We start from the raw sequence: 19511 nt of genomic DNA on the forward strand, positions 1-19511 counted from the left end.
AGACCAACTGCATCTCCGAGATGCTGCGAAGGTTGAAAACACTTGAAAGAGTGGAGTTGCTGCTGAGTGATGATGTGGGGTTGGAAACTCCTTCAATGTGCTCCCCACATTGTTTATGGAAAGCCATGCTCTTTACCGTTGTGTTGGCAACTTCCACGATTCTAAAGGTTAATGATTCTGTGGATCCAGGCCTCACATATATTGAACCTTTAAAAAGTTTCATTTATCTTTCATTTGGAGGATTTCCCAATGACTTTTAATTACATGTATTCTCTGTTGGCAGGAGTAAGGCAATGGAGTACAAGGCTCTGTATATCCTTATTCACAAAGCCAGTACGGTGTATTCACTGTTAATGAACAGATGGAAGGCTGGGGATGTAGTTGCAAAGAATAACCCACAGTTAAGAGCTGCTTGCTTATCGAGGCAAGCCGGGGAAGGCAGCTTTGATAACATTTCCGTGGTGTATTCCATGGTCTATTTGAACACCTGAAGTTTTCACTGGGCTTGGGCTCCGGCTGCTGGGAGCACCACTTCCCTAGTAAACTGGAGGGGATGCAGTCAGCACACTTCAACAATGCTGATAAAGAGCTGAAGCAGATGCTTGGGGAAGGGAGGAAGAGGCACGGGGTGATTATCAGAGCAGGTGAGGCCCATGGCACTTCTCGGGAGCAATGAAGAGTTCTCTATTATGCAAGGTGAGAGAAGACAAGAAGCAGACTTCCTCCCCCAATACCAACGACTCCTTGCTCCCAAAGCAATGAATCCATCTTCCTGCCTCTTGGCAGCAGAACACGAAGATAGATTGATTGGGAGGTTTTTTTCCCCCCTTCTTTTTTCAATATCCCTGAAGAAACGCATTCTAGCCTTTCTTAACCTTACATTCCAGAGTCTCACGGTGCCTGTACTCAGGAAATACTTCCTCAGGTTTAACTAAATCCCTCTCTGCAATATGAGACCATCGCTATCCTCCAAGGACTCATGGAACAGCTGCCTGGCATCTTGCCAGTCACACCATCCCACGTTTCCATTGTTCAGGGGAGGAACAGCTCCAGGCTTTTGCTGATTGGCTCTTACCACCCAGCAGGAACTCGGGCCAGAACACCAAGCTGCTCTGAAGCTGCTTTGCTGGGACATAAAGTACTTTTTGGAGACACTATTGTCCCAGGACTCTGAAGTCAGTATATGTGACTTATCCGTTTCTGAGAATAAAATGCTCTGGGAGGGAATTTGAAAGGTAGCTGGGAAAGTCATTATAGTGTTTCACCTAGCAATTGTATCTATTGTCTTTTAAAATACCACCTCAGGTAGCCCAGACTGGCCTCAAGGTTGCTATGTAGCCAAGAATGGTCTTGAACTCCTGCTTCTGCCTCCAAAGTGCTGGAATCCCGCCCCCCCCCATGTGTCATTATGCTCGGCTATAATTATAACTCTCATTTTTTAAAGATAAAGGAAGGTTGGCTCAATCAAAGGCCACATAGGTAAGAAAAGAAGCCATGGGTTGGCCCTCAAATTGAGAGAGTGCAAGTTTTGTGTCCCTCTTAGTACACAAGAGTGGCTCTCCAGGGATCACTGACCATGCGTTCCATCTTTGCAGACCTTCCTGTAACAAAGAGCAGAGGCCAGTGCAGAAAAAAAACAAAGGAGCACAAAAGCACATCGAAAACTACACACAAGATCAAGTTCCCAGTCACGATAAACTGTGCAACTAGTCAGAGCAGTTGGTTAGCAAGACAAGAATATGCCGGTTATAGACAGGGAGGTAGTTATGGGAGGTTTTGGATACAGAAAGTTCTGCTGCCCAGCCCAGACTGGAATCCAGTACTGCTCAACCCTAGGCAAGCTCATTCCCATTGAGCTTCAGTTTTATCATTTTGGAAACAGAAGAATAATACTTTCACAGGATTATTGTGAAAAGTAAATGAGATAAGTAATAATGAATGAACAGTCGGATAGGAGAAGCTGAATAAAGGTTTCAATGATCATATTCTGGAGCAAACAGACCAAACTGAATGAAGTTAAGTTAGGAAAGGTCTTATGGAATAAAGAAGAGAAAGATTGAGACTTGGGGAAGAAGACAAGGTAAGCTGCATTCTTAGCCCCCACCTTTAAAAGGGATGTCATGTTGGCCTTTGAAAGTGAGAACCCACACTGTATATCTCCCTATGCCATGGTGTGTCATATTCCTGTAACAGCCTGTCACAGGAAAGACCACGAGTGGATGGCTCATGTGATACCCAAGGAGATGCACTAAAGCAGAAAATACTCCAGAGTAAAGAGTCTCTTTAGTATGATGTGTGCTGTAATGCTGAACAGTTATCAGTATGGATAATTTCTGAAAATGTTAAATCTAATGACTTGACTTGCTTGCCATGGGCCTGTGGCTTCTGATTTAGATGGGAGAAACGACCTTTCCAAGACTCCACAAATTATTGGAAATAGAGCTGTTGCAATCATTGGACACTTCCTATCGACTGATTAAGTAAATCATTTACTAAATGGAAATCCAATTTGAAAGGCATACATTTAAATGAATTAATAAGTGAACTGATAGGGCAAAATAGCAGAAGTTGCAAGAGAAGATTCCAGAATTTGTGGGGAACTTTGAAACCAGCTTTAAGCAGTCAGGAGCCAGAGATGGAAACCACTGGGTGCTTACATGGACTGTGGCAAAAGAGCTTTTGACATTTGCCCAGCCCAGTGTGGATCTGTGGAACGCAAACCACAAGGCCACAATTATTTCCAAAGGCATGCAGCACTTCTTGTGGCTGTATGATAAGCTGGTTAAGGTGCCCAGACTAAAGGATTGTGGGAAATCCAGCCTGTGCTTCCATGCTGCCAAGTCATGATGTGGGTTTCTGCGGCTAGTGAAATGGAGCCAGGGGGTTTCAGAAGCTTCATTACCCTGAATGTTCCTCCTGCATGGACCGCTCGCTAGAAGCAGTCCCAGACCAGAGCCTACTAGGAAAAGATGTTCCCCAAATACAGGTGAGAAAATGAAAAGGATTAAAATAATCATATTATTGAAAGTCTGCTCTGTACCAGGCACTGTGCACACTGTTTTAGTCAATCCTCATAGGGAGGCTGCTTACTGTCTTGTTCCCTGTGGCTTGCTTAGACCACATTTTTGTGCTATCTACAACCACCCACCATGAGTGTCACTACCCCTATCTACTTGTGTGTTTGGCCCTTCCATATCAATCATTAATCAAGAAAATGCCCCCACAGACTTGCCTACAAGGAATATGATGGAGGAATTTTGCCAATGGAGTTTCTTCTTCTCAGATGACTCCAGCTTGGGTCAAGCTGACAGAAGACAACAACAACAACAAACAGGATAGGGGTGTGGTCATAATTTTCTCTCCCACTGTTAGATTGGAATTCACTATTTGAGAGTGTAAGAAGAGACCAACTGGAAGAGCAAATGAAGGAGGAGGAAGCAAGCCATAGCTGTGGCAAGGTAGCAATGAAGCTTTGAATTAAGTGGCAATCAGAGGTTTGATAGATTATATGCCCATCAGGATGACCACATAAACATTTCCCATGGACAGTCCTCCAGAAACATGTGGTTACCCGTAAAGAGGTGGAGCCTGTATCTTCTCCCATGATCCTGGCTGTAGAAGGACAGGCCCATAGGGTTGAGGAAATTGACTCAGACCAGTTGCCAAGGCATGCACACGATGTACTTCCTTATGAACCAACCTCTAGTCTGTCTGAGGGCCTAGCAACAGGCACTGTCAGAGTTCCTGGTCACTGTCAGAGTTCCTAATCATGCCCAGCCAATGAGAAATGACCATGCAATGCCACCAGATTTTGACACAGACTGGGTGCTGGGAGGAGGGTATAGAAGACCTTCCCTGTTATTAAATGAATGAATTTGTTATTTGCCGTCAACTGACTCCCAGTGTCTATGCCATTGACTCCGCGCCTTCTTGCCCCCTTCCCTGAGGGAGCTGTTAGGATCGAGTAACACGTGGCCAAGGCTTTGTGACTGCTTAGACTTATAGGGTATGACCAAAGGACACTACTTGACTTTCAGGGGTAGGTAAGAGACAACAATACAACGTATGCCTGGTTCTCTTTGTATCAAGATGTGGCCATTTGAAGCTGCTGTTACACTGTAAGAAAAACTAGCAAGCCATATAGAAAGAACCATGCAGAAAGAAATGGACCTCAACTGAGCTCCCTGTCAATATGGATTGGGATGTTACTAGCTATCTGAGGAAGACACCCTGGAGCAAGTCTTTCAGCACCTAGTTGATGTGTCCTGTGTGACACAGAACAGTGCTGAGGTAAGCTTTCCTGTCTAAGTCCTGTCCAAATTATAAATTTGTAAACGAGCTTGGTTATGTTAATAAGTTTGCTGGTGATTTTTAATGTGGTGGTAGACAGATACCAAAATTGACAGCCAGCACAAAAGGAGCCAACAGGAAAAGGGTTTGCTGGTCCTTCAGCCAATGGCAAGTGACAGCAAAGGTCAGCCTTACTTACCCATTCATGCCCCTATTACTCTGAGAAGTGAAAAGTTTTTGCTGGGATATATTGTGCATCCACTGATAGTCAATGTAGTTCCAACCACCTTATTTCTAGAATATACATTCTTAGGATGGTGAGGCATGGAGCAATGATCTGACAGAAAAGCACAGTCTATTTACTGTGTCTTAAGCAAGACGTTAGACCTTTCATATCCTTTTTCTCACCAAATAAGTATCAATTAAGAAAAATCTCCCCTAGAATCAAGATTAATATACAAAAAAATGTGTGCCAGGTACAAGATTCAAACTCAAGCCTGAGTTCGTTACTTAGTCTCTTCTCTCTACATCATAGTCCACATTTGCCCCCAGATGATTTCAGTTCAGTTTTGACATGTGTGTACCACTGGCTTTTAGTTTTCAGCATTGGGGAGTGCTGGCCAGACAAGCACTCAGCTACAGCGCTGCATCCCCAGGCCCACTCTTGACTTGTTGGCTGTGGGCTCATTTTCCTCCCGGAGAAAGCCGTTTACCTTTTTTGGCTCCTATTCTTAAAGGAAGCGTTTGCATTCCTGAAGCATACACTCCACAGCCCCCACGATATTGGAAGCAGATGGCCTACAGTATGCTGTGAGACATGGGAATCAAATTTAAAAAAAAAAAAGTTCTGTCACGGTTTTGGAATGCTGTGCTTCTATGATGAGAACAGAGGATGCAGAGCGGGCCTTTAAAAGAGGGCTTTTTCTTCTTCGTTACATTGGCCACTGCCTTGGTTTAAAGGACTCTTGAGGTCGGAGTGAAGCCATATCTTGCAAATTGAAGTGCCCATAGTTAGCCACGTGGAACTTTTAGCCATGCACCCTCCTTAGGCTACTGAGGAAGGCAGAGCCTGGCACGGGCTTCTGGATACTCAAGTGGGAAGAAGTCCCCACTCTCATTTCTTGGGATCAGAAGCCATGGGGCCTGCAAGAGGTGAGTCCTCTTTTGGTGTGGGATGTTCAGTGACTGCTGCAAGTAGGGGCCAAGGTCTTGGCATAGCCTCTGCACACCATGACCTCACGCAAGCCACTTTTACTCATCTCTACTCACGAGTTCCTAGGGGACAGCTGTGTTGCGCCAGCCCTGCTGATTTCAAGTGACTTCTGAAATATAAGCCATCAGAACTTGTGAAAATCCAAATGTCCTCTCAATAATCCAACTGTACCATCCTCCCTCCCCTGCAACAGACATTCATTTCTTTCTTAGCATGCCATTTTTCCAAACCTTTGACATGGCGCCACACCTCATCATTGCCTCCACCATAGAACACGCCAGTTTGTCAGTTTTAATCTGTCTAAAATCCTGCATCTGCCAGAGTAAACCTTTGGATTTCTTACATGTTGATACAAAGATTTCACACATTGATTTTTGTGGAGCTCTGATTTCATACAAGCTAAGCAAACAGTGGCAGGTTGGTTGTTGGGGTAATGAATGCTCCATCAGATTAATAGAAATCGATGGCATTGGCAGGTTCTGGAGGAGATGCAGGGCCTGGGATCTGGACAGCATGTGCTGCCAGAGTAAGACAGATGGTCAGAAGCCAACACTCTTACCTCTTTAACTTGATGGGCTCATTAGCAGATTTCTCTCCTTTGGGTCTCATTTGAGTTTCTTGATTTTAAATGGCACCCCATAGATTGCCCACTAGTCTGGAAAACTACTGACAGAGGCATCCCATGACCTGGCATGGAGAATATTCTACTGCCCAAGGTTCATTCAGTAGCCTGGAAAGCCAGGCCTTTTGCAATTGGATGCTGGGGATATTGCTTATCCAGTGGACCACTGGGATCCAGAAATTAATACCTCTTTGTTAAAGAACCATCCTTTCTCCAAACAAATGTGCAGGAAAAGATCAAATTCTGTATTAGGCACATGAACTACATGGTAACTGCAGACAGAAGTTTATGTCCCACCTGGTCCAACAGTTGCTGAGTCCAAAACAAGCACACAGAGGCTTATATTAATTATAAAAACTTTTTGGCATATTGCTCAGGCTTATAACTAACTATCTCTTAACACTTAAATTAATCCACAATTCTTGTCTATGTTTAGCCATGTGGCTTTGTACCTTTTCTCAGTTCAGCATTCTCATTTTGCTTCCTTTGTGTCTGGCTGGCAACCCTATCTCTGCCTTTCCTCTTCCCAGAATTCTCCTAGTCTGGTCACCGTGACTATACTTCCCGCCTGCTACTGGCCAATCAGCATTTTATTAAACCAATATGAGTGACAAATCTTTACAGTGTACAAGAGCATTATCCCACAGCATTTCCCTTTTTTCTTTTCAAAACAAAACCCCTGAATCTAATGTCCTTTGTTTAGCTTTTTTCCTGATCATTATCCATAATAATTTGTAATCAGCATTCTAAAAAAAGACAAATATCCATAATCCATTTTTGGAAATGAGGACATAGTTGTCTAGGCTACTTCCTGCTGATTGGGGGTGCTGGAAATCTTACAGTACCCAAAGAAAATTTAGGATTATGGTCAAGTCCTGACTGGAGTAGTTTGTGAGGCTGGATCATCTCAGCCTTGAAGCCTTTCTGGATGCAAAACTCAGAAGAAACTGCAACAGAGGCAATCTGAAATGTTGGATCATCTGGGCCATTTGTTCCCATTGCAGATTTTTCAGGGGGTCTTCCTCGATCAAACCTTATTTTCTTTAACTCAGAATGAATCCATAGCCTTTCTTTTTCTGTGGAAGTAAAAGCAAAATCTCTCCTCCAAAGTAACATACCTTTTGACTTAAATTTTGAAGTCAATATATTTTCAAAATATATAGGTTGGCTTAATGCAGCAGCATTTATAATCAAATGTCTTTTAGCAGCTGTTGATCCTTCTTCAGCAAACAATTTAAAAATAACATAATAACATGTAGTATCCAGACTCTGTATATTTTCCATCTTTACATGGCTTATTATATTTTTTATTAGTCTATTCATTTTTTAACCATTTTGTTTTAAATTTATGATTATAGATAGATAGATAGATAGATAGATAGATAGATAGATAGATAGATATAGATATAGATAATATATATATTCAATATATTGTAACTCATTTGGAGTGTTTTTTTTTTTTATCTGAGTCTGTTTTATTGTGTATCTTTAATCCTTTTCTGACCAGGAGAGTTTTTAAACCGCTAAGCTGGGTGGCTAGAACCAAAGCTGCAGCCCTAGCTGCTGGAGCTGTGTTCTCAAGCCCAAGGCTGTGTGCTCCAGCCTGCAGGCAGCAACAAGGGCTGTGAGAAGCCTTTCTGTACTGCAGCCTGTGGGAGAGACTACAGGAGCCCACCATGCCACTTTGCTCAAGGCAGCTGGCAGTCAGCTCCATCACACAGGTAGCGTCATCTCTGTGCTGATGCTGGCATGAGACTGTGAGACCAGGAAACACAGTGTGGTTCTGTTTCTGTGCACTAAGAATGCTCTTTAAGCTTTATCAGGTCTCTATGGATCAGTGCCCTATGGTGAACACCAATGCTGTGAGATAATGCTCTTGTACACTGTAAAGATTTGTCACTCTATTGGTTTAATAAAATGTTGATTGGCCAGTAGCCAGGCAGGAAGTATAGACGGAGTGACTAGACTAGGAGAATTCTGGGAAAAGAAATAGCAGAGACAGGGTCACCAGCCAGACACAGAGGAAGTAAGATCAGAATGCTGAACTGAGAAAAGCTACCAAGCCATGTAGCTAAACATAGATAAGAATTATATATTAATTTAAGTGTAAGAGCTAGTTCATTATAAGCCTGAGCAATAGGCCAAACAGTTTTCATAATTAATATAAACTTCTGTGTGTTTATTTGGGACTGAGAGGCTGTGGGACCAGGTAGGACAGAAACTTCCATTTGCAATTGGCGCCCCACATTGGGCACCAGATTTTGCATGAATCCTAAATGGTCTTATGATAAAAACCCAGAGCCAGATATCAGGGTGAAAGCTGAAAGATCAGAGAAGCAGAGCAAGCCACAGCTATCACCTCTTACCTCACCAACTCCTCAGCCTGACAGAGCCTCTACAAGAGAGTAAATTCCTGTCTCTTCCCACCTTATATCCCTTTCTCTGCCCAGCCATATGATTTCCTGTTTCAACCTTCCTAGTGCTGGGATTAAAGGTGTGTGATCCCCATTGCTGGAATTAAAGATGTGTGCCACCACTGCTTGGCTCTGTGTAGTGGGTTCCAGCTTTGACCTTGAAATATTGCCCCTAGTGAGACTTTTGGTAACTGCTACATCCACCTATGACCTACCCCTGGGTGGGGCCAAGACGGGAGCCCATCCAGATGTGCCAGGTCTCTTGTTTCTTTGTGATCCTGGATGCTGGATGGTAGACTGAGCAGAGTTCTCCAGAGAACACCACTGGACTGCACTTCACCTCTCCTGGATCCTGGAACCAACCCCTTTACTTGCCTATAAGTTACCCCCAAATAAACCTCCTTTTTAACTACATGGAATTGCCTTAATAAATTCCCACAATAGCTCCATTTCTTTTTTAGACTGGATTAATCTCGTATAGCCCAATGTGGACTTGAGCTCACAGAAATCCAGATGGAGGAGCTCTGCCTCTGCCTCCCAAGTACTAGGATTGAGGGTGTGTGCCACCACCACCTGACCTCTGTGGCCAACTCTGTGGCTGGCTCTGTCTAATGATCTTCAGGAAAGCTTTATTTCTTAGATTACAAATATCACCACCAGTAACCATGAAAGGTGGATTACGTTGTCATCTCCATTGTATTTATTCTTGTTACTTTGTAGGTGGGGAACTGAGGATTGACAATTTTATCCAACAAGAAAGAAAGAATGGAAAAGACAGAATTTGTCTCTGGGTCTATAGGGCTGCGAGCCCTGTGGTCACCCACATTGGTAACCCTTCAGTTTATTGCTGGTCTCAGTTATGAAGGCAGATATCTAAGCCTGCGGCCAGCATGTGGGGCACTAAATTACTTCCTACTCATGACTTCTCCCTTCTTCTTGTAGACGCCAGGGATTCTCAGCTTTCTTTCTCTTCATTTTATTTATTTATTTATTTAGAGACATGTTTCCATCCTCAGGGTTCTCTCTTCTCTCCTACTCTTGTTCCAAATGAGTGTCATCAAAGGAAAAAGACAGTGTGGGGGAGAAGCTTCAGACCCATCAGGGTTCTTACAGTCAATATTCAACCAACAGAGACACAAGCTTTCTCTTGGAAAAGTCTCATTTTCAATGACTTCCATTCTAGGTGGCCACCTAGGCTTTCTCTTGGTTTGGGTTGTCTCATTCCACTGTAGCTTGAAAGAGCTGCTTAGATTATGAAGATGACGCTAAATCAGTTTTACATTCTTTACCTAAGGCTGGGTGATTTATCCATTTCTTCATCCCTTTATCAGTGGCCAGCCTCTCAGCTGGAGAAAATTCCCATCAAAGACCCCAGAAGCTCACCCACATGCTTCAAATTGCATGCTGAGGATGCTTCTTCAGAGAGCCATCTCCTTGGCCCTGATGCTATCTGTATCATGGTAATTTGCCAGCAGAACGTTCTCCAACCAGACTCCACTGCTGTCCCCAACTAGCTAACATCTTTTCCACACACTCTGCTTGTGAGCATTACCACACTGCTCCAGTCACTTTACTCGCTTCTTTGGAAAATGGTACTGTCCTTGCTTTTACTTCATGCTTCTCCTCTTACTTTTCCATCCCTTCCTCAAGTGTCAGTCCCACTGTTCAGCCTTGTCTTTTACTTTCCAGGCTTGACATGAGTTGTCCTAGAAGGTGAATACAGCTCATGGCTCCAATATCACTGTAATGATGACGCACAAGCTTTTACACCTTAACTCAAAAAAAAAAAAAAAAAAAATCTGGCGGGAAGTGTCCAGGTAGAGTTCACTATAAATCTTTAACATACTATCTCTTAGATTCATATTTCTGACCTTCTCATCTTTCCAGAATTTTATGTGAGTACATAAAATTTATTCCTTTAGCTATTTATTCATTATCTTGTCCAATAAACATTTACCAAGTGTGTATTTGGAGTCAAGTTCTGGGCAAGGCAGTGGTAGCACAGGAGCAAATGGTGTGTCTTCAGTCTGACACTGAAGATCTTCCATCCATTAATTTCACCCTCACACAACTGTTCTCCCATGGATCCCAGCATTTCTAAGAACTGTAGTCTAACTGGTTTTCATCAGTCACACAAATGAGTTTTTTTTCTCACCTCTATGCCTTTGGTTTTTTGTTATTCTGCCTACAATAACTTCTGTCATCTAAAAAGTCAATATTTCTCACAAGCCACATGTATTTTGAAATAATTAACATAATTCCATTTCCATTTTCTAAATCCCTATAGGATGTTGTGACTCAATGGTCCCTTCTTTCTACTGTGATCATAGCAACTAGGAAGATGTGACAGAGAGTATATTGGTAACATGTTTGTCTTAGAGTCCTTTAGTGAGGTTGTTGTAGCAAGGAAAAGCTTCCTGACAAGGATGAAATTAAAGCATTCTTCCACTCACTCCTTTATTCTTCCACTCATTACTCAGCTCTTTGCAAAAGTCCTACAGGTTTCCAGAGAGTGTGAGACCTGTGATAGGATGGCTATCCATGCGTCTGGCTCCCTGACCCCTGGCTGTGCTGGTCCTGCTCCACTGAAGCCTAATAGTACTTACTGGCAGATTCAAGCCTGGCTACATGCGAAGCTAGTGTAGACTATGAAACACCAGACTACAGTGAGCAAAATGCAAGGATTATTCTGATGCCCATAGGACTTCATGATGGATCTCTTCTAGAAGGTCCAGCTCAAGTGGATGTCCAATAAACCCAACACCCTATGAGAAATACGAGCTGGTATTTTAAGGAAAAGGAGCACATCCACCTAAACCATAAAATACACCTTTTCTTCAATATCTCTATGACTTATCCAAGTGAGAAAGTCCCCAGAGTTGACCCCACTGTTCAGATTGTGGCATCTACACTAGACTTGACCCATGACAAGTCTGCTATGATCATGGTAGGTGTTCTAAAGGTCATGGATGCATAGAATCATAGTATCATGTGGGAGCCTGTTTTCATCAAAAATTTTTCCTATGTCATTTGAAGACTCTTTCAAATGGTGAATGACTAGACCTTATAGAACAACCCAGCTAGAACTTTCTAAGACAGACCACAGAGACACTGAATTATAAGTACTGTATTATGTGATCCAGTGGAAAGGGAGTATCAGTGTAACTGGAATTCCTTACTGGTCTTCTACCCAACAACAAGAACAAGGCATTTTGGAAACTGATGTCCCTACTCATCATGTTCTACCTACTCTCAGAACTAGAGAACCAGTCGCAGGCATAACAGCCTCAGACTTCATTTCCCCCAAGTAGTAGCCTCAAAGTGCAGCCCACAGCTTGATAGAACATGTCATGGTCAGAATCAAATGATCCACATGGACTTTGGGAGTCACTGGTTTTGTGCACAAGAGTAACTGACCATGAGATTATGAGGCCAGCACTGACGACTTCACCCTATGGGATGTCAGTCAACACCAAAGACTCCCAGAGAGTGTGAGGCCTGTGCTAGGATGGCTATACATGCATTTGGCTCCCTGAGCCCTGGTCTGACTTCCATGCACAGCTTCACTCACATGGGCTGTAAAGCATGAAAAAAAATGAGGATAAGGCAAGCAATAATCTCCATCAGTGATCCTAAAGCCTGAGCTTCTCATCCTGATACAGTGTTTAACTTGAGAAGTCAATGATTCTTTCTATATCCCCACAAGCCTATCTATAAAATAGGCTTATTTTATAAAATCAGATATTCATGGGACCGTAGAAAGTACTGAGAAAGCACAAATCTTAGAAAAGCTGACACTTATGCATGTTGGGTTTCTTGTTGTGTTGTTTTTGCTTTACAGTATTTACTTTCTATTGCATCCTCAGGACCTGTCAAAGTACATGTCACATAGTAGGCAGGCAGGCATGAAGTGTAAAAGAATGAATGGACCAGAGCTTTGGCAATCAATAAAATTTTAAAAGCTTGCAGAGTATCTTAATTTCTTTCCTGAGTCCCTCTTTCTTTCTCAGCAGCCAGTTTACAAACATCTCAACCTGAGTCTCAATCTGCATTTTGTTTCAAGGGCACAGTTGGCTGTAAAGTAGGAATTCTGTGTGATTGAGTTGGGTACCTGTCATTCACATAGTTAAATGGACTCTCTTTTTATAATTAACAAGCAAAGAGAGCATGAATGCTGGCTGCCTCTCACTACCTCAAATTGTGTAGTTGAGTTTACTGTATTTGGGGAGATTAAAGGGGTCAACACACCCAGAGTGTAATGGATGGACCTCACCCTAGGAACTATGTTTGTGATCATAGTCTTTCCCCTGACAGATAAGCATAGGACACTCTTAACACCATCCCTAATATAGGGTTTAAAGTACGGATCAGTGTAGAAGAAAAGGAATAGTCAGAAGTCAAAGTTCACACCTGACCTTTTCTCTGGAAACCTGGACCAAGAAGTCTGGCAATACTAGAGCAGAGGGAAAGTGACAGAGATGATCAGATAGAAGATGTGTGTGCATATTACCAGAGCCAATCCTCAAGCTGCTTATAAACGGCCTTAAGCCTTCATTAACCATAAATAGCAGAGAAGGCTTGAGCTCTACCTGTTCAGGTCCAAGTGGCAGGGCACCTCTTCTTCCATGGGGCTCAGGCCATGGAAGGAGAAGCCCATTCTGATAGCCACGGTTTCTTCTCTTGACATTGTTGCCAGTAATGGCTTGAATATGAGATAGCCCCCATGGGCTAACTGTTAAAGATGTGGTCTCTAACTGGTGGACTTGATTCAGGAAGTGGTGGAAGTTCTAGAGGGGGATGGAAAACCATAGGAAGTAGGTTCTGTAGTCATGTTCTGTGGAGTTGTGTCTGGCCTTGGGCACCTTAATACCTTTCTATTTCTGGGTCACCATGAGGTGAAAAGCATCCTCACGTGCTCCCACCTCTGTGATATTTTGTCTTGCCTCATGCCCAGGGTGGCAGAGCCCAGTGTGGATAGAGTTGGCTTGCCATGGACTAAAACCTCTGAGAGTGTGAGACAGCAAATCTTTCCTCTTTTATGGGTCATATTGCTATGACCCATTCCACTAGGTGGTTCAGAAGACTTTCGAAGCTGTTTGTGAGAGAAATTTGGAAAAGCAAGCTAGAGCGGCACTAGAACACTGTGATCAGCGTGTTTTCTGCAGTTCTAATGGGAGTTTAGCATATACGAACAATAATGGAAACACAGACAGAAGAGACTCAACTCAGTTTTAGATGAGAATAAGGACTCTGTTGGGAATTGAAGTAGAGACCATTCCCTCAGACTTGGAGGAAAGCTGAGTTTAAGTATGACAAATTAGTTAATATGGCAGAAGAAATGTCAAGGCAGGCTATCATTCAGTATGATTATTGCTGCTGCTTTTAGCCAAGTTTATAATGAGAATTGGGAGCAAAGAGCAGAGGGGAGAGATTTGAAAAATAATTTGGCCAGAAAATAAACTCATTAGTACATTTCTCAATTCTCACTAGAGAAGCTTCTTTTTGCATTAGATAGTAATTAACACAAAGACACACAACTGGCCAAGGTGCAGAGAATAAGAAAATTGAGGAATGCCCAGTACTTAATGAAATATCTGTATCACATCTACTTCTCTAAAATCTCAAGAATCACCATGGAAGAGGAGACAGAAAGATTTTGAGAGCCAGGGGTGGTGGATGATTAAGAGGAAATAATGTTTTTCTCACACAACAGGAAAAGTATCACTTATGAACTGACAGTGTCTGTGACAGCATACATGAGATCTGTGCAGGTTTAAGTCAGAAAAAAATACCATCATGGAAAGAGGAAGTAGTCATGAAGTCCCACACAGAGCTTAGGACCTATTGATATGTAGCTACTGTGACAGGTAGAGTCAGTTCTCTTTAAGGGTATGGTCCCTGGTGAGAAGACCATGCATCCAAGAATAAGTAGGCAGCTATAAATTAGACCTGGTGTATTTTTTGTTATTGATGTTTTAAAGTGGACCCAAAATTAGGTGGGTAGAGAAATCAGGGTAGATCTGAAAGAAGTTGGAAGAGGGTGAATCTGATCAAAATGTACAAAATTCTCAAAGAACTATTAAAAAACTGTGAAAATGAAGAGTTTGCCTGTTCAAAAGATTAAGACTATTAAAAAAGAAGACAAATACTTTACATTAGGACAATAAGCAACGTGGCAAAGCATCTCAGGAATTGCCAGGCCATGCCAAATTATGTATGACTCAAGCTCATCTAAAAGTCTTTTCTTTAAGAAGAAGGCCTAGATCTTAGGGAACCTTCTTGATTGCCTCTGGCTAGCTTTTGATGGAAGTCTACTTTGGGAGGTATAAGTATTTTTGATTTCCATTTGCTTTGTAAATGACTTACACACAGCTGTATAGGGAAGATTTTTTGCGTATTAAAGTATGTAGACATTCAAATGACATTGGACATTATAGCTGTGGTTCAAGGAACCCTGTTCCTGTTCAGGCGAGTGACAGATTTTAACATTATTCACATAATACTGGAATAAGAGACATTCAAAATGCAAGAATAATGGTGCTGTGGAGGCATCCAATTAGACTTCAAGGAAAAGCCTGACATACTGTGGCTGAAGATTTCTCAAATCTAGACAAAGAAATGAGGCTTCAAACACAAGAGGCACTTAGAACCCCAAAATAGATGTAACCAGAGAAAATGTACAATGCAACAAATAACAATCAAGATGACAAAGTAACAAAACAAAGAAAAAGTGTCAAAAACTTCAGGGTAAAATGCTCAATTCACAAGGACAAAAGTATAATGTCAGGAGAAAAACTTAAAATCCAGGATAGCATGGGATGATGTATTTCAAACCCCTAATAGTAAATAACTGCCAAAAGAGATTGCTACCTCCAAAGTCAAATTTATCTTTTAAAATCCACAGAGAACAAGAAACATTTCAACACAAGTACAAAGAAAAGAACTCATGACCATTGGTTGGAGAAGATCCTTAAAGGAAATCTAAACACTGAGGTGGAGCAATGACAACCATGAGAGGACAGGAAAAAACACATTTCCTAAGAGTATTAGATGAACAAAGGAGAGCTGGGACTGAATCAATCATGTCCAGCTTGGCAACACACCAAACTCTCATAAAGGAACAGGGTAGAAACAAAAGAATAAATAATTGGGCCACCAGAAAAACAACCATCAAAGTTAAAGAAATTAGTAACTCCCTCTTCATAATAACTCTAATGTACATGGTCTTAATTATCCAATTAAAAGTTGAAGACTAATAACTGTTTAGACTTGAAAAACAGGGTCTAACTTTTGGTCGTCTAGCAGAAACACATCTCACTGGCAAAGATCCATGCAGACTGAGAACGACAGGATGCAAGTCATTTACAAAGCAAATGGAAACCAAAAGTACTTGTACCTAACAAAGTAGACTTCCAACAAAAGCTAGCCAAAAGTGATCAAGAAGGTGGCTGACTACATGGGTTGTTATATAGCAGTTTTTTCCTGAGTTGAAGTATTCCCTCTAGGGGGTAAACAAAAATTCACATGGCTGGGAAAGAAAAAACATGAAATGTTCTCAAAAGTCCCTTCTCAGCTTTGTAGAATGAGTAAATCACAGATGGAAGAGACTGATCAGCTGAGATATAGAGAGGAGATATAGTGGACCTGTACAGCTTTCAGAGAAAGTTCCAGGGTTGCTACTTTCATGAGTCATTATCTGTGTTAGAGTGAGATTTCTTTTTAAAGCTGGTTTGAATCAGCTACTGTAAGCAGCTCTTATTACCTACTATAAGCAGCCTCTTATTCGTATTCCTACTAGTAACTGTAATAAAAATTCTGGTTCTCCAAGTTGGACTTTGGTGAAGTGGTTACTTTGACCTCCATGGGTTTCTAGGTGAACATGTGTGTGTTGCATCTCTCCATGAAAAGTCTGTCATACAAGGGTTATGAAAGGGACCAATACAACAATATGTTATAATAATTGCAAATACAATTGCACCAAAGGTTGCTACTTCCAATTTCATAAATAAAATTATATTAAATGAATAAGAACTAACAACAAAGTTCCCCAAACTCATCCAGAAAACAAGTGACATCAAATACTGGTGAGAGTGTTGGTGAACTGAACTCTTCCAAGCTGCTGGTGGGGATGTAAATTAGTCTAGCCGCTATGGTAACTAGGATGGAAGCACTGCAAAAAGCTAAAAATAAAACTTCCATATGGCCCAGCTTTACTACTCCTGTCAGCAAATCATGGGGTATTTGTACCCCCATATTTATCATTCATGCTACTATCCATTCTCCTTAAGATATAGAACTAGTCTATATGCCCATTGGTAAATGAATAGACAGAAAATTTTGACTATGTGATACATAAATATTAATGAAATATATATATATGTATATATATATCACAAAAGTGGTAGAAACTAGAGATCTTTGTGCTAAGCAAAATAAACCAGATTTATAAAGATAAATATTGCATGTTTTCTCTCATATGCATGCACAGGCCATCCAAGAGGAGGGAGGCCATGTGCTCGTAGTCAGCAAGGCCATAGGTGTATGTCTCCCCAAGCCTATTGGGGCTCACATCACATTACCATACATACACTTCTGTGCCAGACATGGAACTACGGGGCTTTTGTACTGATGGCTTTTGTTCTGGTTCTGGTTAACTGCTTCCTCACTATTTCTCTATTATTCTCTTTGGACTGGTAGTTTGTAGTAGTCTGTGCCACTATGTACTGGCAGCATGTGATTTATTCTTGATTTGACAGGGGCTCAGCACTAAGAGTTTGCCATGGGTCACAGAGGAGACCTAAAATTAACTTCAGAATTGCATTGGAACGAAGTTTGTGGGGATTCCAAGAGATGAATTGGATGCATTTTGTACCAAGAAATGGCCATGTGCCTTTTAGAGACTTAGTGTTGGGAAGGTCATGGAGGGAACACGCAATATCCCTGCAGGCTGATTGCTGAAGCCTTCGTCCCTAGCTGGTTGCTCCGTTTTGTGAGATGATGGACACTTTCACAGGTAGAACCTGCCTGGAGGAAGTAGGTCTCCAAAGATGTGTCCTTTGGTGGGCTGTATCTTGTCCCTTTTCGTCTTTCTCTCTCATTTTTGGCTGACAAGGGTCAAGATGCTCTTCTGCCCATTCCTATTACCATGAGGTTTCCCTTGCCCCAGGCTCAAAGTAACAATGACAGCCAATCACAGAATAAAACCCCTGAAACAATGGGCCAAGTGAAATTCCTCCTTTAACTTCCTCCAGGGTACTCACCACAGTGATGGGAGGTGTACTAACACACTGCCCAAGCTCTAGATGAGACTGTCAGAGCTGCAGCAGAGTCCTATGCAGAGCATCTGCCTTTCCGTTGAACTGCCTCGGTTAGCAGCTGGCAGTGGCAGACAGTGTCTGCTGCTATGGTCCATTGTGGATACACAGCAGCACAGCTTTCATCTCAACAAAGCAGACTTAAGATGGTGACTAGCAGATCTCTACATATAAGGCATCAAAATGAAATCAATTCCCTGCAAATTTACAGAGAGATTTCATCTGAATGTTCATCTGCAGAGTTAGCTGATGAAATTCTCCACCCATCTGCCTAGCACAGACAAAGCAATGAAATCTCTCTCTCTCTCTCTCTCTCTCTCTCTCTCTCTCTCTCTCTCTCTCTCTCTCTCTCTCTCTCTCTCTCTCATGTGTATGTGTGTGTGTATGCATGTGTGTGTGTGTGTGTGTGTGTGTGTGTGTGTGTGTGTGTGTGTACATGCTGTGGGCATATGTGTGGAGGTCAGACGGCAACCCTGGGCATCAGTTCTGTCTTTAACTCTTTGAAGCAGGATCACTTTTTGACTGCTGTTTACTGCTGCACATGCCAGGCTAGCCAGCTACGAGGTCAGGCTTTTCTCCTGTCTCTGCCTCCCCTTAGGAGTGTTGCAATTACAGCCATCTTACAGCCGTAGACCTCCACACCCAGCTTTGTGTGGATTCAGAGATTATAATTCAGGCCCTCACACTATCAGGGGAAACAGTTTATCAACTGAGCCACTTGCTCCCCATTGCTAGAGACATCTCTTAAATGACAGTGCAGAAAGAACTTGCTGTGAGTATCTTTTCTGTGTGTTCCAGTTTCTTGTGTTCTAATGGCTGCAGTTACAGTGCTCAGTGCCCCTCCATGCTCTTTTGTAAAATGCTCTGAGGAAGAGAAAAGCACAAGGACATAGCTACAGGGTGGACACCAGGCAACACCCCAATATGCAGCCTGACACACTTTTGTACTTCAGGATCTTATCTTATCAACTGCCCCCTAAGCACCTTGAAATCAAGAGTCAAGTGTTCTCCCCCACTTGTAGGAACTTGCAGTGCCATGCTGATCTTGATGAAGAATAATGCAGAGGGCTCACCAATATTCCTCTGCCACCAAAATTAGTCTATTATTTATGTTTGCTTTGGGCAATTACCAATGAACCAAGATAAATAAAAATAATTGGCTTTCAACTGGCTAAATGGATTTGTTAATTATTCACCAGGAAATTAATCAGCCCCATTTATTTAAGGGGAGGTCATGGAAGAATCTCCCTATACACATCATTTAAAAATATTGTTGTAAACAAGAGACAAAGTCAAACAAAAGCCAGGAATATAGCGTGAAATGAAGGATGAGTTGATATATAAACAAACAAAATGACCAGACACTACAAGAAAATAGAGCCCCTGGTTCTGCCTTCAAGGAGCTTTGAATCAAGGGAAAAGGTCCAAATACTCATGGAAATCAGGGGATAAGACAGTTACTACAGATTCAAATCAAAGGATGTGGAAAGAAACCAGCCTCTCGGGGTAGAAGAACACAATTTAAAGATAGAGTATACAGTTTTAAATTTGGTGTACACTGATCTGCTTAGTGGCACAAACACATCTGTTATATCAGGAAAATGGATGATCAAAAATTTTCAGTGGTAAATTATTCACTCTCTCATAGATGAACACAG

At 42.1% G+C, this 19511-nt stretch overlaps 1 long non-coding RNA gene and 1 other non-coding gene across 3 annotated transcripts in view; both read right to left on the bottom strand.

Moving 5' to 3' along the window:
* Positions 1 to 19511, bottom strand: part of LOC121830800 (uncharacterized) — a 110417-nt gene that overhangs the window by 81195 nt on the left and 9711 nt on the right. The window lies entirely within an intron of this gene.
* On the bottom strand, positions 12696 to 12861 carry LOC121831259 (U1 spliceosomal RNA). The gene has a single exon (XR_006074633.2). It is a non-coding gene; the product is annotated as a U1 spliceosomal RNA (small nuclear RNA).

This window comes from Peromyscus maniculatus, chromosome 7, assembly GCF_049852395.1.
Source record: "Peromyscus maniculatus bairdii isolate BWxNUB_F1_BW_parent chromosome 7, HU_Pman_BW_mat_3.1, whole genome shotgun sequence".
Classification (NCBI taxonomy): Eukaryota; Metazoa; Chordata; class Mammalia; order Rodentia; family Cricetidae; genus Peromyscus; species Peromyscus maniculatus.